Source organism: Helianthus annuus, chromosome 5, assembly GCF_002127325.2.
Source record: "Helianthus annuus cultivar XRQ/B chromosome 5, HanXRQr2.0-SUNRISE, whole genome shotgun sequence".
Lineage (NCBI taxonomy): Eukaryota > Viridiplantae > Streptophyta > Magnoliopsida > Asterales > Asteraceae > Helianthus > Helianthus annuus.
Window position 1 is genome coordinate 79,975,888 of NC_035437.2, and position 27,043 is coordinate 80,002,930.

Below are 27,043 nucleotides of genomic sequence, written 5' to 3' on the forward strand. Positions count from 1 at the left end.
ATCAAGTATCATCCAGACAAGGCCAATGTTGTGGCCGACGCCCTCAGTCGAAAGGACACCCTACCTAAGCGCGTGCGAGCGCTACAGCTTACTATTCAGTCCAGTCTTCCTGCACAGATACGAGCTGCTCAGATAGAAGCACTGAAGCCCGAAAACGTCAAGGCTGAAGCCTTACGTGGTTCAAGGCAACGAATGGAACTAAAAGAAGACGGCGCCTACTATGTAACGGGGCGTATTTGGGTCCCACTTTATGGCGGTTTACGAGAGCTTGTGATGGACGAAGCACACAAGTCTCGCTACTCGGCACATCCAGGGTCGGATAAAATGTACCACGACATCAGAACGACATACTGGTGGCCTAGCATGAAGGCCCACATTGCAACTTACGTCGGCAAATGTTTGACTTGTGCGAGAGTCAAGACAGACTACCAGAAACCCTCAGACCTACTTCAGTAACCCAGGATACCGCATTGGAAATGGGAAGAAATTTCCATGGATTTTGTTACAGGCCTACCTAGATCTCAGCGTGGGAACGATACCATATGGGTGATCGTGGATCAACTCACCAAGTCTGCACACTTCCTAGCGATAAAGGAAACGGATAAGTTCTCCACTCTCGTAGACACCTACCCCAAAGAAGTTGTTTCAAGGCACGGGGTGCCCACCTCCATTATTTCGGATCGGGATGCACGATTCACGTCAGAACTATGGCAAGCGATGCACAAATCTTCCGGCTCACGATTAGACATGAGCACAGCATATCATCCTCAGACGGATGGACAGTCTGAGCGAACGATCCAAACTCTTAAAGACATGCTTCGGGCATGCGTTATCGATTTCGGCAACGGCTGGGAAAAGCATCTCCCTTTGGTGGAGTTTTCGTATAATAACAGTTATCACACCAGCGTACAAGCCGCTCCATTTGAGGCATTGTACGGACGTAAATGCCGGTCACCTCTCGGTTGGGCAGAGGTGGGGATAGTCAGATTACGGGTCCAGAAATTGTAGTGGACGCCACGGAAAAGATTGCACAGATACGACAACGCATGGCGGCAGCACGCGACCGTCAGAAAGCCTACGCGGACAAGCGTAGCAAGCCTTTGGAATTTCAGGTCGGGGACCGGGTTTTGTTAAAAGTCTCACCCTGGAAGGGTGTGGTTCGATTTGGTAAACGAGGCAAACTCAATCCACGGTATGTTGGACCGTTCGAAATCACTGAAAGAATAGGCCCAGTAGCCTACAGACTGAACCTACCAGCTGAACTCGGTGCAGTTCACAATGTATTTCACGTGTCGAATCTGAAGAAGTGCCTGTCAGATGAGACCCTCATAGTTCCTTTTAAGGAACTCACTATCGACGAGCGGTTGCAGTTCGTCGAGGAACCAGTTGAAATCACGGACCGGGATGTTAAGGTCCTCAAACACAAGAGAATCCCTCTTGTTCGAGTTCGTTGGAACTCCCAACGTGGCCCAGAGTACACCTGGGAACGCGAAGACCAGATGAAAGAAAAGTACCCCAGTTATTCGAAACCAATGCACCCACTACTGAGGCTGAAGCTACTACTACTGAATTTCGGGACGAAATTCCAAATCAACGGGGGGATGATGTGACACCCCAGGAAAACCAGTGAACAATACAACTTATCTAGCTTCCTCAGTGAGTGCGTACCAAATTTCGGGACGAAATTTCTTTTAAGTTGGGGATAATGTGACAACTCGAATTTCCAAGATTCTATTTCGTATTTATTGCACGTTCATGTATTGATTAGTCGTGTATTTGCACAATTGATTGCCATGGGATTATATATGTTTTGATTATTGGATTGTGCATAATTGTTTGTTATTTGTGAAATTGGTAAATATATGAACTTGGTGGTGAAATTAGGAAATGGTTGTGAGGTGGTGTGCATGTGTAAAATACAATACTTAGGGGTGTAGATGGTAATTAGTGAAATCCTAGATACTTAACCCTAATCTCAACTTCACTAATCACTTTTCACAAAAACCAAAGCACGTACATTTGCTTTCCCTAGCAATCATCATCACCCTCATCATTGGCAAGAAAATCATCACCCTTGATTCCTCTTTCTCTAGAACCATTCAAGGTAATTGTGTAATCATTGTTAATTGATTGTTGATTGTATCAAATCTTGATTATGTGTTTCATAAAAACCCTAATTCTTTATGTGATAGTTCTGAGCTTTGATTGATTCCTGTTTATTCTGATTTATTATGAAATGATTATGGTTGTATGTTTGATCGACTGCCTAATGCCAATCCGTCTGATGTGATGAGCATGTGAATCGTTGAATTGATTTCTGTTGTGAACGTATGAAGTAGGGTTGATTGTATGAACATCAGAACGTAACTGCTTTGATCTTGTTGAGTATGTGGAATGTTTGGAATGCACGCATAGTTGAATGTCTGAGTTTATTTATAAAACATGTGTCTGAGCTTATTGATTAACACATGACCGAGTTGGTATGCTTATTAACATGATCCGAGTTTCTTGATTTATAATGGCCCGAGTTTAATAAAGTCAAATGGTCCGAGTAATGTGTTTGGACCGAGTTTATGTAATGTGTTTGGACCGAGTTTATGAAGTAAAAGTGGACCGAGTTTATAAATCCCCCATGTCCGAGTTTATTGATAATTGAATGTCCGAGTTTATTGAATGATTAAAGGGGTCCGAGTTTAATGGATCACCTTTGATCCGAGTTTAGTGGATCACCTTGGGTCCGAGTTTAATGGATCACATTGGATCCGAGTTTAATAGATTAATGGTGGACTGAGTTTAATATGCACACCCATGTCCGACCATATTTCCTTTTTCCTTGGTCCGAGCTTTTGATCCCCTTTTGATGTTGCCCGAGTTTGATGGGTTAACCCTTGGCCCGACTTTAAGAGTTTATGTTTGGTCCGACTTTAATAAGGTTATATGTCCGAGTTTCCCTTTAAAATGTTATATGTCCGAACTCACTGACTTGTTATTGCTCCGATCTTGTTTACTTGTATGTATGGCCGTGTCAGTGAGCAACCAAATTCATAATGTTATTGCCTGATGAACTGTTATATTAAGTGTTAAGCTTATGATGTGATTTCATGTTGATATACAATCTGAGTTGAAGGTGATACATAATCCAAGCTTCCTGTTAACACTAAGTCTAAACCCTGGAGGGTGAACATGCTGCCTGCTACCTGTTAATTGTTACTGCATGTTAAAACATTGCATGTCACTGAATAATACTGCTTAGTACTGTATGATATTATAACTACTACTGTGTGATATGATTCTGTAACTTACTGGTTGAGCATCAAGAACATGTAAACCCTAATTGAATATCGACGCTCATTATGAATTCATGTGCAATATATCCTAGGTCGTGTGTAACGGACTTAGAGATTTATAAACCCTAGAAGCAATAACATACCGAGCAAACCAAGGTGAGTTCACACAGCCAAGGCATGGGGTTCCCAGGGTGGGAATGGGATTTTGATTATTTACTGGTACTTGTCTATAATGGAACGTAGTGATGTTATGGGATGAACTATGGTACATACTCCACTGTTAGAACTACTGCTAGACTAGTAACACTTATTGAACTGATCTTCGCACACCTGCCAAGGGTTGGCCGCGATATTATGACTGACTTCGCACACCTGCCTTTGGAAGGCCGCGAACTGTAAATTGCTAATCTTCGCACACCTGCCTGGTAGGCCGCGATACGGATAAACCTAGTCTAGAATACCCGGGATGAACATCCCCTAATATCTTCGCATACCTGCCTGGGAGGCCGCGATGGAAACTAATACGATACACGACATAACGAACGAACATACTACTACTCACACTGTACTATAACTGAACTGTTAACTGTGAACTCGCTCAACTAGTTTGTTGATCCTCTGTTACATGCCTTGCAGGTCGTTAGATATTTATGGAGCTTGCACAGGGAGGAGCAGGTCGTTGTGGAGCATGGATTATGTTTTGAAACTTATTGAACTTATGTTACACATTTGGGTTTTCGTACTTATGCTTCCGCTATACTTTAAAACTATGATTATGTTTGGACACCTATCATATTGAATGACTGGTTTACATTTATTACATTTGGTATTAATTACATGTTCGATATGATTGGTGGCTTGATCCTGGTCAGTCACGCTCCCAAGCGGTGATACTCCGCAGGTGGATTTTGGGGGTGTGACAATGTACTGTGATGATGTACTGTGATAAACTGTCTTATTGACTGATTAATTACTGTTTATTGTTTGTTGCTTGTGCATGAGCTGACACCTGTGACTTGTCAATTGTTTAAATACCATAAGACTTGTCAATTAACTTAGGAACTTACGTGACACCTGTGAGCCTATAGCTGTGTCGTCTATATATTGGGCCGCACCCCAAAACTTGTGAAGCCCGAGGATTTGCTAAATTGCTTTGGCAGCCAAAGTGCATGGGCTTAAGCCTAATTCGGTTGGCTTGTAACCGGCCCCTAAACCCTTACCATTTGTAATGCACGTATCATGTTCTTGTTTGGCCGATAACTCTAAAATAAAACCCTAGCATTCTTTGTTTCCTTCCTCCTGAGATCATCGGCAGTCACCTCCATTTTGCGAAATTGTGCCTCTCGACCGAACTCAACCCCCCTTCACTCTACGCCACTAGGTCAGTGTTTATCATGGTCTCGATTGGATTCTTTGATTATGTTTCATTTGTGGATAACTGAGTAATTGATATTGAATATATGACAATAAACATGAACTAAGATCTTGTTAAATATCATGCTGAATATGTTTCGATTGAATAGATGGTATTAATAATTTATGTAGCATGGTAATAAAGGTTGGATAAACTGTGTTGTTAACAATGGGGAGGCGGCAATAAGGATTTGACAACCGATTAGAAAGTAGGTGTTTGGATAATGGTTATGTGGCATGACGATTGATGACGTTCAATGATGTTCGAAGGATTAAGTAAACCTTTTTGTGCATGTTAATTTGTTGGTTATTTAGGAGGTCCAATGAATGTGAATGTAAGTGGTGTGACAATCATTGATAGCTTTGAATGAGAATTGGGGGCCATGTGCATTTTGGATTCTTGATCTAATAGTGCACACCCTAATAGTGTTGTCAGAACTTGTCTTGAATATTAATGTTTATATGAATTGAATGATGTATGGTTGTCTTATTGTGAGGTTGGGATATGTGTATATGCACATGTACCGAATGATTGTTATGTTGCTCTCAGGTGTTTGCTAAATAATTTGGATTACTTGATTACATGGGTTCTTAATGAGGATGGCTATGACTGAATTAATTAATAATCTGAATTAGTTAACATCATGTTGTAAACGATAGCCCGTTAACCCAATAACCTAAATATTTGATAGTGGGCCGATTAAATGGGTTTAGGGACTGGTGTCGCATGACCACATTGTTCGATTTATTTGATAAGTAAGCAACTGATATGGTGATAGCATGTTGAACAATTGTTGTTGGTTACATCTAAATGGTTTCTGTTAGTAATATATGATAACCAATAAGGAAGTGGGCTCAAAAACTAAATGAACTAGGAGAGATTAGCGAAGTAATCGTGCCTTACATGTAGCTAGGCCGCTATAGCGAAACAGTTCATACATGTTCCTAATTGGGCCGCATTGTTGTAACCTGGGGCAGCCATGTAGTGTTATTGGACTGGTTTTGTTAGGCCGGGATATGAGGATCGCACAACATGTTGTGGATCGCACAACATGTTGGGCCGGTTGCCTTTGGGTTAATTCAAATCGCACAAACTGAATACACTACTTGACTGTTAAGTGTTGCCATGATCTATATGTGTTGTAGCATGTTAACTATGTGTAACCGTACGTGCTTTACTAGAACCAAACCTGACTCGTATGATAAACATGCTAGGACGTGGTTGATCACATTGTAGCTTAACTGAACCTTTTCGTGTATCATACCGAGCAACCCCAGGTGAGTTCATTGCATTTTCTCAAGCATGCGTCCCGGTGGTTTGGGACAACTGGTAAACATTTGGAAGGGAAACTTGGGGTAAACAACTGGAACATAGAAACAATCATCTACCGGATTGCCTGTAAGGCAATGGGGTAATTAGTTGATCGCGCTATTAGGTTTGGCACCCTCACACCGGGCCGTAAGGACGGGCGTGAACTAATTACTGGGACAACTTGTGAATACAACGCGGATATAAGACCTCCTACAGCTTGTCAAGGTTGTTTGATACCTTGACTTTGACCAATGCCTGGTTACGGGCATTGGGGTTAGGCATTCCCATCATTAACACTGCATACGGTACAACATAGCATCGGTCGTTAAGGGGTACCCACTCCCCGGATACATATGGGCACACTCCCTAGGGTATCTAACGTGAACGACATCGTAACGCAACATTGAATCGCATTAACATACATCTGGTAACAAAACACGTTAACAAAACCTTGAACTCACCAGCGTAGTCTGACACACTTGTTTGCATGCTTGTAGGTCATTAACGTTTGGAACATGGACTTGCTATCTGGGAGTGCTGGAGTGGTCATGGATCGAGACTCTTGGATTGACTTATAAACGATACATGGATTTTGATTATTATCATGAAACTATTGCTAAACGATTTATTACATGCTTCCGCTACACAACATTTGAGAATTGATATCATCTTGACATCTTATTTTGGTAATTAATGTCATGACTTACTTAAATGCTTATCATTGGTTCAATGTGATTGGTGGCTCGAACTCTGATGCGTAACATGCCTCGCGGGGTTTCCGCAGGTGGAATTTTGGGGGTGTTACAGTTGGTATCAGAGCCACTGGTTATAGTGAACTAGGTTTTAAAACGTTTTTGTAAAACCAGACTATAACCGAACACCTTCGAAAATCGATCATGACACTCAGCTCCAGATTGCAAAGTTCGTCTTTCGTATACTCATTGTACTACGTAACTAGTGGACACTTACATATGATATTGCATGCTGGTGCACGTTAAACACGATAGTATGAACTTACGTATCCCTTGCACGTGTTATATGACTGATAGGGTGGTAATTCCCTAAACATTCGTGACTTATGTTATGTGATGCTCTTTGTTTACTATTCGAGTTGGGGGAACCATTCGACATGAGTTAGGAGGAGCTGAGATGAGCATGCAAATCACAATAATATTGTGGGTGCACACATAATAATAATGTGGGGTGCATGCGAGTCCCAGTAAGGCTTAACAAGTGAAGAAGGGGTTCCGCTCTGTTAATTGATCAGTGTGAAACGTAACAAACTAATAGGAGTCATAACAGTGATCGTCTCCTACTCAAATGTGACTTTCTCACCTCTCTTTGAATCCCTTTGAAATCGCAATGCTATCGAGTATTACTTGAACGTCCCTTTGAACGCCTAGCGAACTAAGTAGAATGCTAGGTGCTTGTACGAACGTCCCTGAGTGGATGTTGCAGCGTCCATGATTGGTTTATACCCTTTTCTTTCCCCCTCACTCCTCTTTGTTGTTGGAACTCAATATACTCACATCTCAGACCCTGAAGGGCGGTCACACCTGCAACACTCTGGAAACCTACCGTGTTTTACCCAGTCAACTTGTAAGAACGATGGGCATAAGGGTAAATATAGTACCCTACCGACTCCAGCATTTGAACGACTCCAATTATTGACAATGAACATCAACGATTTGACTCCAAACGAATCCTTAATTCTAGTCAGCAACTTATGGGAGCCGACTTTTATGAATCAATCGAAACGTAAACGATGACAATCGACCAGGATGTGGACTGTGTAACTTCCAACACAACGAGTAGCACCCTGGAATTTAGCACGAAATATGAAGAGATGGACATCGTTGGTGAAGGATCGTAGAGTCCTGTTTCGAGCAACGACATTAGAATCAACAACTTTCGTAACATCAAGGTACTTGTAATAGTAGCTTACAGTATGGAAATGAGGGTGCCTACGGCATATAATGGCAGTTGATAATTCAAGACGACAACAACCAAGGGAGCGATGACAGTATGGTAGAAATACGTGTGATTGTAACAATAACACCTGCAGCGGTGCTCGCGAAAGGGTATTTAGGGTTGACGTGGGCAACGACAGGACAATAACAACATGGTAGCTTGGATGGATAGCAAATCTCTTCGGCTCGATTCCGTTTAACCCTGATGCTTCTTGAAACCAAACCTGTTATGAAACCGGCTGATGGCAGGTCAGCGGAAACCGCATATGTTAGTTGGGATGCAAACTCGATATTGCGGAGGACAGACATTCGACACCGGTGTTACCTCTACTATCCTTGGCAGTTACGGCGCAATAGTTAGTGTTGGTGGGTTATTAGGACATATCGCCCGGACGTACCCTGTGAGAAGAAATTTAGCGTCACTATATGCTCTAAAGTACCAGAGTGGTGAAAAGATTAGCATCATGTCAGTAATGACAGCCTCGAAAGCGCCTATGGAAGGAGGACCTCACTGTATTAGCAACTATATCTAATGATCAGACTAAGTAAGATAGGATCGAGGACCCACCGATTGTTGTGACTCATCTCAAAGTGCAATTGGAGGAGCTTTCAGGTCTACTACCACAACTATTAGTCAGAAACTCAGTGATCTCACGATTGGAGGGAGCTCCGAATACTCATACTCTTACCGTCTTACACCAGGAGGGTTGCAAGAACTGTGTAATCTACTACGAGGATTGTTGCACGAGAGTTTGTTGGACCTAATTCTCACTTTGGGAAGCCCCAGTTATATCTGTGAAGATAAGCCTTTTGTGTGTACGTACCAATTATCGAGCACCCATCGAGACGACAGTTGAGAACCGTTTGCCGCGGCCATGTATCGAAAACCGATCGACTAGTTACAAGAGACGAGCTTTCATTCGAGGATTAAATTACGAGCGCATTATTATCAGATGGAAATCCAAGGGAAGAAAGTTCTTAAAGAAGCTTACCAGACGCAATTCGGCCATACAACTTTGTACTCCATGACCTTTAGAGTGATCATCACATCAGCAGCCTCATGGATCATGCGAACCGACCATGCTATTGGGTGACATTTTGAACCCTTTTCAGGAGAAAAGAACATCATGGACAACTTTGTATCTTATTTGAGAGCTCCTGAGGGAGGAGCCACACCGCGCGAAGTCTTGATAAAAGTAACTTCTGAATGCGAGATGTACCCTTTTTGGGTCATATAACCAACGAAGTGGGAATGCACGTGAATCTCGCCAAGATGCATCCTGCTAGATACTATCGCAGCTTACTCACCGGATATTCGAATGTTGCACAGCTTAAATCTCTTTAGTGCAGCAGGGTGTTGCGTTTGTGAAAGACAAAACAGCAAGGCGTCTTTTCAGCTTTTGAATTCCAACCCTACAACTCATTGAGCATCATCTTTACCCGAGGGTGCGGGTAATTCAGTGGTATACCACGATGGTCCGAATCAGAGTCCCAGTTACACGCCGACGCAACACGAGAGAATACCGACTTACGTACTGAAATTACAAAGAAGAACTGCATGACACACAACTGGTGGTGGAAACCGCGGTCTTTGGAGTTACACGGAGGCATTACTTGGACGGTACCAAATGCGTTACTTAGACCGATCACAAGGGCCTTCCGTGTACTCTGGGTTCGAAAGAGCTAAATCAGTAAATGGCATCATTGGATGGAACTTCTGGATGGATTACGACTGTGGAACCTGAACGTGTATGGACCTTGCAGCTCGCCATCGACTCTAACCCACCTGACCCAACTCATTCTGTACAAACTAGGGAACTCACGGAAGAGAATTTTCAAGTTGAGTCCATGAGGGGCATGGAAGAGCAACCTTGGTGAAACGAACGATATTCATTAACTCATAGAACGACTATAAATCTCATTTCACAGCAACGGTAGGGAAGTTGTGGTTAGCAAAACACACCGGCTTCGAAAACTCTATTCAACTGGATTTTAAAGAAAGATGTTTGGACATGTAAATCTTGTACTGATGATTGGGCACGAAAACCCGTCTAACAATGTATGGGTATGACTTTTGACTTTGGGAAAAGTCAAGGCGAAGTATAAGAAACTGGCAACACCTATGTGGAAGATGGGAGCAAACTGCTATGAATGCTGCCACTAGTCTATTTACAACTCGAAATGGAAACACAAACAGTAACAATCGTTGATCGCTGAATGTGACCAGCACACCTCCTTGCAGTCAAGGGAACTGATGGGTCTTCTCAGCTTGTGAACATTTCTCTGGAAGAGACGGATTATAGGCATGAGGTACCAACTCCTATTACCTATTGGACTATACCTAATTCAAGGCGGGCATGGCGCACACCTTTGACTCACGTCCTGACATGAACATTACTTATTACTGTAGGACAATCGAACAAAGTGACGAACCATCTGAGTACACGAAGGCATGTTGTAAGTATGTGCATAACTGAATTTAGTAAACGTTTGGGAAGGACACTTATCTTGGGGAGAAGCTTTAATGCAGCTGCACCATGATAGTATGCATACAGCCCATGCTGAGGCATAACCTGGACAGTAACTCTAATCTCCTTGTTGGACTAATGCAGTTGACAACGTAATCGCAGGTCCAGGACTTGAGCTCAAAACTCTCGAACATTGCTTTGATTGGAAATTGTTTGATGGCAGCGCATGAGCGCTAGGAAAGCTGATTAGCTTAGGAAACACTGGGAGTTTGTTGTAGACAAACGTGTCATAATCGAAAGCATCACCCTGGGGGGGGATGCGGTATGCTATAGAAAACATGGCAAGCTTACTTTACGACGTGTGAGACATTCGGATTACTGAAACAAACGGTGACTTGGCTCACAAACTCAGGCTAATTGATGAAACGGGATAACTATCGTAATGGTATGTATGCCCTAGGTTTAAGGCAGTGGTTGCCCGATGAAACCCTGGTGTTACCCTTACCGGAATTTGAGGTCATCGGATCAGTTGTATATATCAGGAAATCTATCGAAAGCATGGGCTAAGAAGTCAAGGTTCGCTAGCATGACAATCGTGAGGGCTTGGTAAACTTCAATACGTGGACTGAAGTTCACATAGGAACGGAAGGATATGTTAAAACTTTAATGTTCTCAATTGTTCAAGGGGTTGAACCAACTTTTGTTATCACCGGCAAATTTCGGGACGAAATTTCTTTCAAGTTGGGGATGATGTGACACCCGACTGATTTCGCGATTTTGTTTCTACAATTTGGTTTACGTAGTGTCCGTGTAGTTATCTGGAAGATTGGTGATTGTGTGTAATGCTGGAATATTATGTGTGTGGTGTTGCATAGAGTTTAATTTGAGTTTCTATCGTTTCACTCCTCTGTATTACTTGTCAAATTTCGGGACGAAATTTCTTTCAAGTTGGGGATGATGTGACAACCCGACTTTCCAAGGCCTTTCCCCGGCACGTTTCTAGATGATGTACTATGATGATGTACTGTGATAAACTGTCTTATTGACTGATTAATTACTGTTTATTGTTTGTTGCTTGTGCATGAGCTGACACCTGTGACTTGTCAATTGTTTAAATACCATAAGACTTGTCAATTAACTTAGGAACTTACGTGACACCTGTGAGCCTATAGTTGTGTCGTCTATATATTGGGCCGCACCCCAAAACTTGTGAAGCCCAAGGATTTGCTAAATTGCTTTGGCAGCCAAAGTGCATGGGCTTAAGCCTAATTCGGTTGGCTTGTAACCGGCCCCTAAACCCTTACCATTTGTAATGCACGTATCATGTTCTTGTTTGGCCGATAACTCTAAAATAAAACCCTAGCATTCTTTGTTTCCTTCCTCCTGAGATCATCGGCAGTCACCTCCATTTTGCGAAATTGTGCCTCTCGACCGAACTCAACCCCCCTTCACTCTACGCCACTAGGTCAGTGTTTATCATGATCTCGATTGGATTCTTTGATTATGTTTCGTTTGTGGATAACTGAGTAATTGATATTGAATATATGACAATAAACATGAACTAAGATCTTGTTAAATATCATGCTGAATATGTTTCGATTGAATATATGGTATTAATAATTTATGTAGCATGGTAATAAAGGTTGGATAAACTGTGTTGTTAACAATGGGGAGGCGGCAATAAGGATTTGACAACCGATTAGAAAGTAGGTGTTTGGATAATGGTTATGTGGCATGACGATTGATGATGTTCAATGATGTTCGAAGGATTAAGTAAACCTTTTTATGCATGTTAATTTGTTGGTTATTTAGGAGGTCCAATGAATGTGAATGTAAGTGGTGTGACAATCATTGATAGCTTTGAATGAGAATTGGGGGCCATGTGCATTTTGGATTCTTGATCTAATAGTGCACACCCTAATAGTGTTGTCAGAACTTGTCTTGAATATTAATGTTTATATGAATTGAATGATGTATGGTTGTCTTATTGTGAGGTTGGGATATGTGTATATGCACATGTACCGAATGATTGTTATGTTGCTCTCAGGTGTTTGCTAAATAATTTGGATTACTTGATTACATGGGTTCTTAATGAGGATGGCTATGACTGAATTAATTAATAATCTGAATTAGTTAACATCATGTTGTAAACGATAGCCCGTTTTTTTTTTTTTTGGGTAAAGGGATTTTACCCCGGTGATTCTATATATCAACAACCAAACAAGCACAAGTAGCGTGGAAATGCCCACACTAGTTCTCTCATGGGACAGCCCCCACAAGAGTAAAGTCCAACAAACCACAAGAACTAAACCACATCAAACAAAAACGACAACTAGACTAAAATCTAGGAAAACATAAGATAAACTTAATCAGCCTCCATCATCTTCCATCCGTGTTGAGTGAATCCCCCAAGCTTCCAGCAATCTTCGAACATTAGAGCTCTCCTTGAACTTAACTCCCATTAGCTTATATCGAACTGTCTGCACGATTAAGTCACTCAGGACATCTGGAGGTCTCGTCTGGTTCTTGAATATTCTTGCATTTCGTTCCTGCCAGACAAAGTAGATCGAAGCTGCAACTATGAGCCGACTGATGAAGTTAATAGCTGATTTTGAAGAAGCACGAGCCGCTAACCAGCTAACAATATGATCCCATTCTGGCGAGACAGTATTCATACCCCCTTACCACGCACATTGATCCAAACTTGAGTGGAGTAATTGCAATCAAAGAACAGATGATTATGAGAATCATTATTCTCATAACACATAAGACAGCACATCATATTCATATTTTTCCTTCTCGACCAATCCCATTGCAGAATTATATCTTGAGTTAGTAACTTATGACGAAAGACTAACCACATGAAAAAAGCATGCTTGGGAATGCATTGATTAAACCATACTAGCGTTGTCCACTCTTCTTCCTCAGCACGTTCTCTAATAGCATGCCATGCCCGAGATGAAGAGTAGTCATCTAAGTCATTACCATCGTTCCACAAGAGCTTATCAGAACGGCTAGGATCTAGCTGAATATTATCAAGCTGGATTAAGACAGGATAAGAATCCCTCCACGCCTCAGGCCACCTCCAAGAACCATTATCACAAATATCCTGAACTGTAGATTTAATAGAAAACCCTGCATTTGAGATGATTCTTGGAGTCAAGAAACTACCGAGCGGACCTAAATGGCTCCACCAATCAAACCAAGCCGAGGTATTGCTTCCGTTACCCAACTTAGACCAAATATAACTCCTGATTAAAGGCCTAAGCTGTAGTAACTTCCTCCAACTACAACCTGTGGTCGCTACAGCCTTGCACGTCCAAAAGCTATGCCCTTTTAGCCTATACGAGTGGACCCACTCCACCCAAAGGGATTCACGTTTAACCAGAATGCTCCAAATATGAGAGATCATTAGCGCTTTATTAACATCACCAATCCTGCGAATGCCTAAACCGCCCTCATATTTCGGAACACAAATAGACTTCCAAGAGGCTTTAGCCTTCCCCTTATGAAACAAACCATTCGAAGACCATAAGAAATTGCGCATCTTAGCTTCCAAATCGAGAATAATCCGACTGGGGAGGATAAAAACGGAAGACCAGAAAACATGCATGGACGAGAGGACCGAATTAACAAGCTGAAGTCTACCCGCGAAGGATAAAAGCTTGTTCTTCCAGTTGGAGATCCTTTGATCCAGTCTTTCAACAAGAATCTTGCAATCTTTATAAAGAAGACCTGAAGAAATAAGAGGAACTCCCAGGTATTTCACCGGCAAAGACCCTTCAACAAACGGCATAATGCTCAAAATATGGTTTTTAACGTGAGAAGGCACATTACAAAAGAACCCCGTGCTCTTTGGAATACTCGGGACTAATCCAGACATATTAGTAAAGGTTGACAAAGACGTCAATAAACATTGAACTGATCTAATATCACCTCTAGCAAACAAGAATAAATCATCCGCAAAGCATAAATTGATAATCCGCTGTTTCTCGCATTTATTATGGAACTTAAAAGACTTATCGATTCGAGCAGCCTGCTGAAGAATACAAGTCAAAATTTCCATAACCAACGTAAAGAGATAAGGCGAAAGAGGATCACCCTGTCGAAGACCACGTTTGCCCTTGAAGTAGCCGTGCACATTACCATTAACGCATAAGGAATAAGATGTTGTAGTGACACACATCATAATCCACTCGACCATCTTTGCATTGAATCCGAACCCAATTAGAACATTCTTCAAGAAACGCCAATCAACCGTATCGTATGCTTTTTGGATATCGATCTTAAACGCACACCGAGGGGGACCCGACTGTCTATGATAGTTATGCAAAAGCTCTTGGGTGAGAAGAATGTTGTCCGATATCTTTCTGCCAGGAACAAAGGCAGACTGATTTATACTGACCACTTGGTTCAGAACATCCTTTATACGGTTCACAATAATCTTACTCACGCATTTGAAGAGGACATTACAACAGGCGATTGGCCGATAATCAGTGACTAATCCAGGGGAGGAGTTTTTTGGAATGAGGGCAAGAAGAGTATGATTAATCTGACCAAGCAATCTACCTGTATTGAAAAAATCAATAATAGCCAACGAGACATCACCTCCTACAATATGCCATGCCGCTTTAAAAAACGCAGCAGAGAAGCCATCTGGTCCTGGGGCTTTGTCGCTGCCTATAGAAAACAAGGCCGTTTTAACCTCCTCCACCGTGACCAGTCGAGTCATATGAGAAGCATCATCCGGATTCACCCGCTTCGTAAAGAGATCAGGAGTAGGACATAAAGACAGATTATCTTTACACCCCAAAAAATTTTCATAATGTTTAACGAAAGCATCTTGAACCGCCTCTCCCTCATGTTCAACCCCATTCACGTCCCGAACCACTTGAATTCTGCACCGATGGTTCCTGCTTCTGACCGTAGTGTGAAAGAAAGCAGTGTTAGCGTCTCCAGCTCTGAGCCACTCCATCTTAGCTTTTTGCTTTAAAAATCTTTCTTCATCAAGGGAGGCAACTAGAAAATCAGAAGTCAACTTTGTTTCTATCGTTCTAAGATCAGCATTCAAAGGGTCTTGATCGATTTTAGATTGAATATCATTAAGACTCTCTCGAAGATCAGCCACTTTCTTATGAAGATTACCCTGCTTAAAGAGTAAAGCACGCAACGGGCATTTTAACAATCTAAGTTTCTTCACCACCCGGAATTGATGAACTCCACTAACATCCTCCTCCCAAGTATCCTTCACAATTTTAAGAAAATCCGGTTTGTGGATCAAAAAATTTGCAAATTTAAACGGCTTACGCTTGGTAGGATTTGGTCGAGTCATAGTAAGGACACACGGTGTCGCATGACCACATTGTAACGATAGCCCGTTAACCCAATAACATAAATATTTGATAGTGGGCCGATTAAATGGGTTTAGGGACTGGTGTCGCATGACCACATTGTTCGATTTATTTGATAAGTAAGCAACTGATATGGTGATAGCATGTTGAACAATTGTTGTTGGTTACATCTAAATGGTTTCTGTTAGTAATATATGATAACCAACAAGGAAGTGGGCTCAAAAACTAAATGAACTAGGAGAGATTAGCGAAGTAATCGTGCCTTACATGTAGCCAGGCCGCTATAGCGAAACAGTTCATACATGTTCCTAATTGGGCCGCATTGTTGTAACCTGGGGCAGCCATGTAGTGTTATTGGACTGGTTTTGTTGGGCCGGGATATGAGGATCGCACAACATGTTGTGGATCGCACAACATGTTGGGCCGGTTGCCTTTGGGTTAATTCAAATCGCACAAACTGAATACACTACTTGACTGTTAAGTGTTGCCATGATCTATACGTGTTGTAGCATGTTAACTATGTGTAACCGTACGTGCTTTACTTGAACCAAACCTGACTCGTATGATAAACATGCTAGGACGTGGTTGATCACATTGTAGCTTAACTGAACCTTTTCGTGTATCATACCGAGCAACCCCAGGTGAGTTCATTGCATTTTCTCAAGCATGCGTCCCGGTGGTTTGGGACAACTGGTAAACATTTGGAAGGGAAACTTGGGGTAAACAACTGGAACATAGAAACAATCATCTACCGGATTGCCTGTAAGGCAATGGGGTAATTAGTTGATAGCGCTATTAGGTTTGGCACCCTCACACTGGGCCGTAAGGACGGGCGTGAACTAATTACTGGGACAACTTGTGAATACAACGCGGATATAAGACCTCCTACAGCTTGTCAAGGTTGTTTGATACCTTGACTTTGACCAATGCCTGGTTACGGGCATTGGGGTTAGGCATTCCCATCATTGACGCTGCATACGGTACAACATAGCATCGGTCGTTAAGGGGTACCCACTCCCCGGATACATATGGGCACACTCCCTAGGGTATCTAACGTGAACGACATCGTAACGCAACATTGAATCGCATTAACATACATCTGGTAACAAAACACGTTAACAAAACCTTGAACTCACCAGCGTAGTCTGACACACTTGTTTGCATGCTTGTAGGTCATTAACGTTTGGAACATGGACTTGCTATCTGGGAGTGCTGGAGTGGTCATGGATCGAGACTCTTGGATTGACTTATAAACGATACATGGATTTTGATTATTATCATGAAACTATTGCTAAACGATTTATTACATGCTTCCGCTACACAACATTTGAGAATTGATATCATGTTGACATCTTATTTTGGTAATTAATGTCATGACTTACTTAAATGCTTATCATTTGTTCAATGTGATTGGTGGCTCGAACTCTGATGCGTAACACGCCTCGCGGGGTTTCCGCAGGTGGAATTTTGGGGGTGTTACAGCTAACGAATCCAAAATAATACGAACGCTTTCACGATAAATATATAAGTTACACCGGTAATTACTATTACCACTCGATCGTTAAAACGTAACTTACGCATTTTACGGAAATACTTATGAACGCGTATTTTTGACAAAGTATTATTTTGGGAGAATTTTGTGAAGTAAAAATATAATATTTTTGAGAAGAATATTTATATTTTGGAGTTAGAAATAAATATATATTAAGTGAGACTTAATAATATATTACAAACACACATGTATTAAATCCCCCATCCTTGGGAAGGAAATAATTACCAAGTATTTACCAAATGTAAACACGAAATAGTTGTCTAACTATTTCCCAAAAACCTAAACCATAAAGCTAAGGCACGACCGTCCGTCTAATAGAGTTAGTACATGTAGGTCGTTGCACAGCTGCTTGACTTGGAGTATACTTGGTAGAGACGCACCGCTGTGAGTTCATGTCCCCCTTTTCTCTTAACTGTTTTCAGTTTTCTAAACTGCGGGGGTGAAATACATGTTACTTTGATTATGAATACTCTATACATGGTATGGTTAGCGTAAGGAGGGTTACTACTTAGATCATGTGAATGGGTAGGCGGAAACTTGAGGTCATTAATCCTCAGGGTAGGACCGAGGGGCAGGAGCGATGGATCTATTTGGGTGTAGCGAGCCCAGTCCCAGGCCTAGCATAACGGACCTCGGGATGACTTTGTACCCGACGCATAAATCTGCTAGGTTTGAGCCTTCCTACTTGCATTTCACACATATCAATGGCCTTGCAAACCATTGGTGATCTCTTTTTCCTTATTTGCTACATACCAGGATTTTGTTAAATACAAAGGTTTATTTACTCACTTACACATGAACTCGCTCAACATTATTGTTGATTTTTCAACTTACATGTATTTCAGGGAATTAAAGGATCTGCCACGGTATGGCATGTTTTCCCGCTGCATTAGTACGAGATCATCCGGGTTTAGGGAATGTGACTCTTTCCTGGACAAGTCACAGTCCTTAAACCGTGTTTGTGTTATGTTGATGTTTGTGTTTGTTGAACAATGTTTATGTTTTAGGGTGTGTTCCCGTTGATACAATGTTGTTGTTTTCAGATTTTAAAACTTAATTGAATGGATGATCTTGCATAGTTTTTATTCATATAGCTTTGTTATGGTAAAGCTATGGTATTAAGAAGTCACACCAAATTAACCACGCTTCCGCAAAGCCAGGGTGTGACAGCTTGGTATCAGAGCTCTGATCATAGCGAACTAGGATTCCTTCTCGAGTCTAGACTATGATCACTAGGGCTCTCACGAAAACATTTTTACTGCATACCACTTAAGTCCAGATCCAAAACGTTTTTACAAACAAATGTTGAGCACATTTTATTTATTTATTTTTAGGCTCAGTCTTGGAGGCTGAGGCTCGGTCTTGGAGGCCGAGGCTCGATCTAGGAGATCGAGGTAGATGGCTAGTGAGACTAGGAAGAGTAGGCTCAGTCTTGGAGGCTGAGGCTCGGTCTTGGAGGCCGAGGCTCGATCTAAGAGGTCGAGGTAGATGATAGAGCAGTCTTAGAGACTGGGAGAATTTGGCTAGTGGGACTAGGAGTATCAGTCTAGGAGACTGGAAGGCTAGTGGGACTAGGAGAATTATTTGATTGCTTATTGACTAACATGTTTATATGATTATATGATTGATTATTATACGTATATGTGTTTGTGTTACAAACGCCATGCTTTCATCATGTACTAGAAAGATGGACACTACGAATCCCATGGCCATAGTATCAGACGACATAGTTTCATCGGAGCACGAGGTGTACATTTCCGATACTACCGGCACAGACGATGACGACTTTCAGCCCTTTTGCGCTGCCTGATGTCGTAACAGAGCCTACTGATGGCCATCTTGTTGGGAATTTGCCACTTGCGGTAATCCCTGCTCCTGTGCCCCTTGCCGCTTATCCTGTTGTTGATATGCCACACCCCCCGACGTGGCCTCTGACGACGATAACGATCTTCTAGAGGAGGACCCATTCAAGGGCGAGGCCTTATTGCTACTGATATTAGCCTACTGCTTGCGGACGCTCCTGCAGGGGAAACTCATGCCCATTCCCCTGTCCCAGACTCATTTGAGTTCCTGACATCCGCATTTTCGCATATACAGGGAGTGCAGCACCATTCACACGACACCGACCCTGATACGGCATCATCAGCTGCACCGGTTCCCGCACACAGCTTTGAGTTTGATCACAGTATTGAGGGTGTTCTTGTTCTTCCACCCGGTTTTGATCCAGACCATGACCTTGAGTTCATACACTTAGACCAGCCCTTGGAGGATCCTGTAACCCTCTGTGATGGTTGATCCAGCTGATTTTGAGATGGAGTTTGTTGACCCGGAGCCAGCCGTGGCCCCTGAGCCAGGCGTTGCTCCTAACACCGCATTGGAGCATGACCCTGTTCATGCCGATGCACCTGTTGTTGCTCCTTGATTGATCATCTGCTTGGACGAGAGAAAATTTGGGGTAACTGTGCAAGACAATTTATTATTACTGGGGCCCACGTAATAACGACTTGTAGTGCACAGAAATCCTGGTGGACTCTGCGGGTCAAGCTAATGAAAACCAATGTAGCAGGAAATGAATCGAACACGAATGACCAAGGCGATGAAGCCTCGAGTTCATTCTATTTCAAGCAACAAGCCAAATTGGCAAGCCTATGTGAAGGCTCAGAAATTTATTTCCCCACCCATACATTGAGTATATTTACGTGTAAAATTGGGTGAGTACATGATGGCTTATGGTGCTATGTATCTCATAGACAATTGGGAAGTTGTCTAACCCACTTCATGCCATTTCGGCAGAAGGGAATGCCACCCAGGCGTGACACAAACACCAGTATGTTGCCAAGGATAAAAGCCGAGCTGCAAAAACGCATCTCACAGGCAAATGCATGACATAAAGCACTCCGCTCTAAGCACAGCGACGACACTACTGGAAATAACCCCCCCCCCCCAACTGACCGCACCTATAAGCAGTCCCTGAACTGCAAGCCTTTGAACTTCGACAAAACAGGAAGCGCCATTGCATTTGTTCGTTGGTCCGAAAAGATTGACTCCATTCTGAGAATGACTAACTGTTCGCCCCAACAGAGTGTTACCCCTACCTCGGGGTCATTTCCAGATAGCACACTCTCATGGTGGGACCACCAGGTTCAGGCCCTTGACACAGATGCTACTTATGCACTAAGCTAGGACGAGCTCAAGGAAATGATTGAGGAGAAATGTGGTTCTAAGACTGGAATAACAGAAGCTTGAGATGGAGTCCTGGAATTTGAAAATGAACGAACCAGAGATTCCTGAACATGTCCAGTGATCGCACGACTTGCCTAGTGTAACACCCCCAAAATACCACCTGCGGAAACCCCGCGACGCGTGTTACACATCAGAGTCTGAGCCACCAATCACATTGAACCAATGATAAGTATTTAAATAAAACATGTCATTAATTGCCAAGATTAAATGTCAAACATAATATCGTTTCACAAAGAGTTATATAGCGGAAGCATATAATAAGTCGTTTAGCAATTGTTTCATAATAGAACCCAAAACCAATGTATCAATTATAATAAATCCAACAGCCTCGATCCATGATCACTCCAGCACTCCCAGATAGCAAGTCCATGTTCCAAGGCTAACGACCTACAAGCATGCAAACAAGTGTGTCAGACTACGCTGGTGAGTTCAAGGTTTTGTTAACGTGTTGAGTTACCAGATGTATGTTAATGCGATTCAATGTTGCGTTACGATGTTGCTCATGTTAGATACCCTAGGGAGTGTGCCCATGTGTATCCGGGGAGTGGGTACCCCTTAACGACCGTTTGCTATGTTGCCATCGTTAGATACCCTAGGGAGTGTGCCCATATGTATCCGAGGAGTGTGCCTCTAACAACCATAGCCCTATCCAGATAATTAGTTCACGCCCGTCCTTACGGCCCGGTGTGAGGTTTCCCACCTAATAGCGCTATCAACTAATTACCCCCATTGCCCTCCAGGCAATATCCAAAACCGATTAAGTTGTTTACCCAATGTTTCCCTTCCAAATGTTTACCAGTTGTCCCAAACCACCGGGACGCATGCTTGAGAAAATGCAATGAACTCACCTGGGATTGCTCGGCAGGTTATACCAAAGTTACTTGAATTAAGAATGGTCAATCACGTCCTAACAGGGTTATTGTACAAGTCAGGTTTTGACTTAAATAATACACGTATGTTTCACATAGGTTAACACAGTACGAACATGTGAATATCATGGTAAACACATAACAGTCAAGCAATGTATTCAACTTGTGCGAGTAAGATAGCCCGATAGTAATCGGCCCAACATGTTGTGCGATCCCACAATTTTCCCCGGCCCACAATAATTAAGCCCAACAGAAAGAAGTCCAATATCATATATGATCCAATAACAATGCGGCCCAAACAGCATGCAAATAACTTGTGCGGTCCGGTCGAGCTTGTGCGACCCGGTTAACCTTGTGTGACTAAACTGGGTTGTGCGATTGGCTTTTGGGCTTTGAGGCCCAGCAGTAAATGTGCGATCCAATACAAATACGGCCCAAGTCAGAAATCAGCCAACAATCTTGTGCGACCGAGGGCCGCTTGTGCGTTCGGGTCCTCTTGTGCGGAGAGACCCCTTGTGCGACCAAGGGTCTTGTGCGAATGGCCTCTTGTGCGATCAAGGGGCCTTGTGCGGTTGGACTTGTGTGCATCCGAATTTATGCCAAACAGTTATATTGTTTCCATAATTCATGCTCATTAGTTACAATCTTAATCAATTCGTTTGACCAAATAATAGTTTCCATTCCAATAAACACAATTAACAGTTTCCCAAACACCCCATATTCGATCAAACAAGGAGTTCTATTCCAAATTCATATGAACCCTAATGTAATTATAACATGCATAATAACAATCAACTATAATATTCGGTCTGATTACATTCATCCAAATCTTAGATCATCACACAAACAACCCGAAACATATAGCATATTGACCGATTTATCAAGCATCAATAATTACTATCTGATTAATATCTTACATCCGATTTGTGTGAACATACATGAGAGCAGAAAGAGGTTCGGCAGGCAGTCAACGAATTTAATCTAAGTTTGTGTGCTATTCTTGAGTCTCATGTGGACGTTGGTAATTTAAATAAAGTTTGTAATGCAGTTTTCCGATCTTGGGAATGGACTTCGAATGGGAATTGTTGTTCTAAGGGCACCAGAATTATTGTTGGATGGAACCCGGCCATTTTTGATGTTATGGTCTTGGCGCAAACTAACCAGGTTATGCATTTACAGCTAGTGTTCAAATTGGATAAAAGAATGATGTTTTGTTCTATCGTGTATGCTGATAATTATTACATGGCCCGGAGATATGTTTGGAATAACCTTTCTATACACAAAGTGCTTGTTGCGTGTAAACCGTGGTGCATCATGGGAGATTTTAATACGGCTCTCAACATAGAGGATAATTCTATGGGTTCGTCATCGATTTCAACTGGTATGCGTGATTTTCAGGAATGTGTAGATAATATTGAAGTCGTTGACATCAACCGTATGGGGATTCATTTTACTTGGAGTCAAAAGCCGAAAAATGGGGTTGGGTTGTTAAAGAAGTTGGATCGGGTTATGGGAAATACGAAATTTATTGCTGAATTTCCGAGTTCCGTGGCTATATTTAAACCGTATAGACTCTCGGACCATTGCCCATGTATCCTCTCGTTTCCGAATGCGGCTAGACTAAAACCGTGGTCGTTCAAGTTTGCAAATTTTCTGGTTTTTAAACCGCAGTTTCAGGAGATTGTAAAGAGCAACTGGACTACAAATGTTAATGGTGTTCATCAGTTTAAAGTGGTTAAAAAGCTTCGTTTGCTTAAGCGTCCGCTGCGTTCTCTCCTATTTAAATAAGGTAACCTTCACAAAAAAGTTGAGAAGCTGCGATCGGATCTAGATTTACTTCAGCAAAAGATTGATCAGGATAATGTTAATGCTGAGTTGCGAGCGGCCGAGATTGTTATTAGCCGTGATCTCCAAGAAGCGTTACTTGACGAAGAGCGATTTCTGAAGCAAAAATCTAAAGTTGATTGGTTAAGTGCGGGTGATATGAATTCTGCGTTTTTTCATTCTTCATTGAAAATGAAAAATCATTATAGTCGCATTGAAGCTATAAAAGATTCGGATGGGAACCTTTATGAGGGTGATACTGTAACACCTCGAATTTTTTTGCGTCCAATGATGTGTTAACACGTGTCATTTGATTACACATGGCATCTATAATAAATAAAGGACTAATTTTGACAAACCTTGAAAGTATATAAATTCGAGGGTTATAAATGTCAACAAGGGTAAATATACTGTATAGTAACTCTAAATAATGCTTGTACCTTCAAACGAATAAATCATAGATCGTACGGAGGCGAAACGCGGAAGAAAGTGAGAGATTACGAGCTACAGGGGTTAACTGTGTCAACATGTTTAATTATACCTCTGAGTGATCCTTTAACGTTCCCAAGGCTTCGTAACAGTATTATACGCTCACTAGAATATACTGTACAAATTCCGCGAAGTTCCGTCTTAAAACGAGAGAGTTATACTCAAATTCGTATGAGAAGGGTTAAAAGCGTCAACAATGAAAGTTAAGGCTTTCTGGTTAATTAATAAACTAATAGGGGACTTAACAACGCGGGTAAATAACACGAGGTCCTTAGTTGTAATTAACCGAGGGCCAAACCGCAAAGTTACCCCTTCAAACCCGAAAGGTCAGGTAAATCATTACGAAAGATTTCGTTATTAATTACCAGGATTTTGTAATCATTTCAAAAGATTTAAAATTTCTAGAAACCAGGCCTCTCGCGACCCGCGTGATGGTTATGGTTAAGTTGAGGCGGGCCGCGAGCCTTCTCTTTTACACGCCTGATATTCAAATCTTAGGCGACCTGCATTAAAATGGCTTGGAACTTCCATGCGGGTCGCGTGGGACGCCCAGATGCAGAAAGTTGTAACATCTTGCCTTTTGAGCATTATGAACGACCAAGAACCAATAAATGAGGCATGGGTGCCCCCTACTCGACCCATAATCCTCCAAGACACCTGCCATTCATCCAAGGGCACTTGTAGACCCTTGTGTGATGATCTTGGACCATGATATTGGCTATAAATAGCAAGGTTATGTCCATAAGTTCATCACAACTCAAACACACATCTCTGATCATTCTAAGAGCTCCCAAGCATCCATCTCTGCTCTATAAGCAAGAAATAACTTCTGTAAGTCGTTCACAATCAATATGGTCTTGCATTTCCATAGTTATAGCTTATAGACACAACCGTCGTAACTAACGGTTGTCATTACAATAACTTGCAAATGGTTCAGTCTTATGACGGATCAAAAGTAGTTTTGAGTAGGTAATTATGTGGGTAATAAACCTCTAAAAGGGTTCCCCCTGATCACCACTCTAACTATGTCGAATATCGAGTCAAACGTGCGGTTAAAAAGTCAACAGAAAGCTATTTTAGCGATTTATGCATAATCTGTAATGTACATACTAAGAAACCTGTTTTGACACTCATAAAATATGATATTAAGTATATAAACTTGTTTGCGCTCGTTTGAATCGACCATTTGCTATATTGAACCGGTTCGGAGCCGAATGTAGCAAAAGTTTGACTTTTGCTTTGACTTCAGTTCTGACCCGTTTTAGTGAGGTATAGATATACCTTAGGACTCTCTTAGGACCAGGTTACATGATGGTATAAACCTCTGTGATCGGTTCATGAGTTATCCGAGTCTTTTACGCATTTCCGTTAATCGCCTAAAAGTTGACCGTAACGCCATTTTGAAAGTAAAACGAGTATTTCGGACATGTGAACGGACCAGAACCTTGCTTATTAAATTATAAGCATGTCCTTAAAGTTTCACGTCCATCCGAGGTCTAGAATGAGAGTTATGCTAAATGGCGCATTTAAAGTAAACTTTAGTAATTAACGGCGCAATTAGCATAACACCTAACTAAACCAAGATTTCGTCACCAAAACTTTTACCCACTGTATTAAAATAATATTTTGGGAATTTTAAAGATTTTTAATAATTTTTACCTTGCTCATAACCTGCGGTTATGGCTACGGTTCGGTAAATACCGAATATGCCCTTTTCGGCCAAAACATGAGTTCTACAAGGTCTTTTGACCCGATTCCAGTTGCTACTGGTTCCAAATAATAAATAAAGTATTTTAAGCTTTATAAGCTGTACGGGAAACTCAGATTTCCTGTAGAACTCGAAAACCCCTTTAAAAGTCTTTAAAATGACCGAAAAACCCCTACGGGGCGTAATATTAACTAAAACTCGTTACGGGCATCACGGAAGGTATCCTACTGACACCACAACCTTTTTAAGGCATATTGACTTAGGAAATAAGCGTACGACTCTCATGGTTAACCGTTTCGCCTATTGCGCGCACGGTTCGGCTTATGAAACTAGTTTTCATAAATTAGCCGATACGGGTCAAATTATATTATTTGGACCCCAAATTCCAGAGTGTGAACCATAAACCCATATAAAACAAGTCTCTGAACTTGTTGGGTCAGAATCACACTCCATTCTCGGTTTTCGCCTTTTCGCGCGATTAAACCATATCTATATATATATCGGAACCAACCGGTCTAGGCTACGGCCATTATAACGACTCGTTAGGATTCTAAGAGGTTAATTAAAACCTTCGTTCCAGATTAGGAGCCCCAGTAAAAGCTATCGGTGATTTAATCCAAATTAGGGAAATATACTTGCAAAGGTAAATACTTTAACTTATTTCCCCTATATGGGCTTGGGTTACGGTATGTTAATACCGCTTGATTGAGCATTATATTTTTCCATCGCTTAGGTGGTTAATTAAATAATATGATCGGCTCATTTAAACAGTTTTGTTTCTTAAAAGCCTTTGGGGGGTTTAATGACCGTTGTCCCGGATATCCTTGGCATCATTTTACGAAATGGCCACGACCATCGACATCCCGGTGTAGGCGTACACCCGGTATATAGTGTCGACATTAAATTAAAAGACGTAGCCGTTGGTTTTTATACTACGGTTTTACGCAATGTGGTGTGTCTATAAATCTTTAACCCGGCACGACCCGGGCTACTGAACGCATAAAAGAACATGTAAAACGTTCACAAGATTTTAATAATTTTCCCAAGTTATAAAAGAGTTTGTGCCTTGTGCATTCAAATCAATTTTAACAAACATTTTCAAATGTGTCAGTTGAATGTATTTACCAGTGTAAACTGACGTATTTTCCCCAAAAAGATTAAGTGCAGGTACTATACGAAATGGGCTGGTATAGGCGTCCTAAGCATCGTACATAGTCTCGCAAACTCGATGCTGCATCTGAATGAACAATATTTATTATTTTTGATCCGCTGTGGATATATTCAACTTCTGTAATACATTTGATATTACAACCAGAGGTTGAATTTTATATATTTATCTTAAGCTTCCGCTGTGCATTATATAATTGTGTGGTTTGACTATATTGTTGCCAACATCGTCACGGTAATCCCCCACCGGGCCCACCGGTGAGACACGTGGAAAATCGGGGTGTGACAGGTTGGTATCAGAGCCAACGTTGAGTGAATTAAACACTACCCTATTGTGTTTAATCTCAATGACACAATTGCATATACTTGAGTCTAGACAAGAACTTAGGA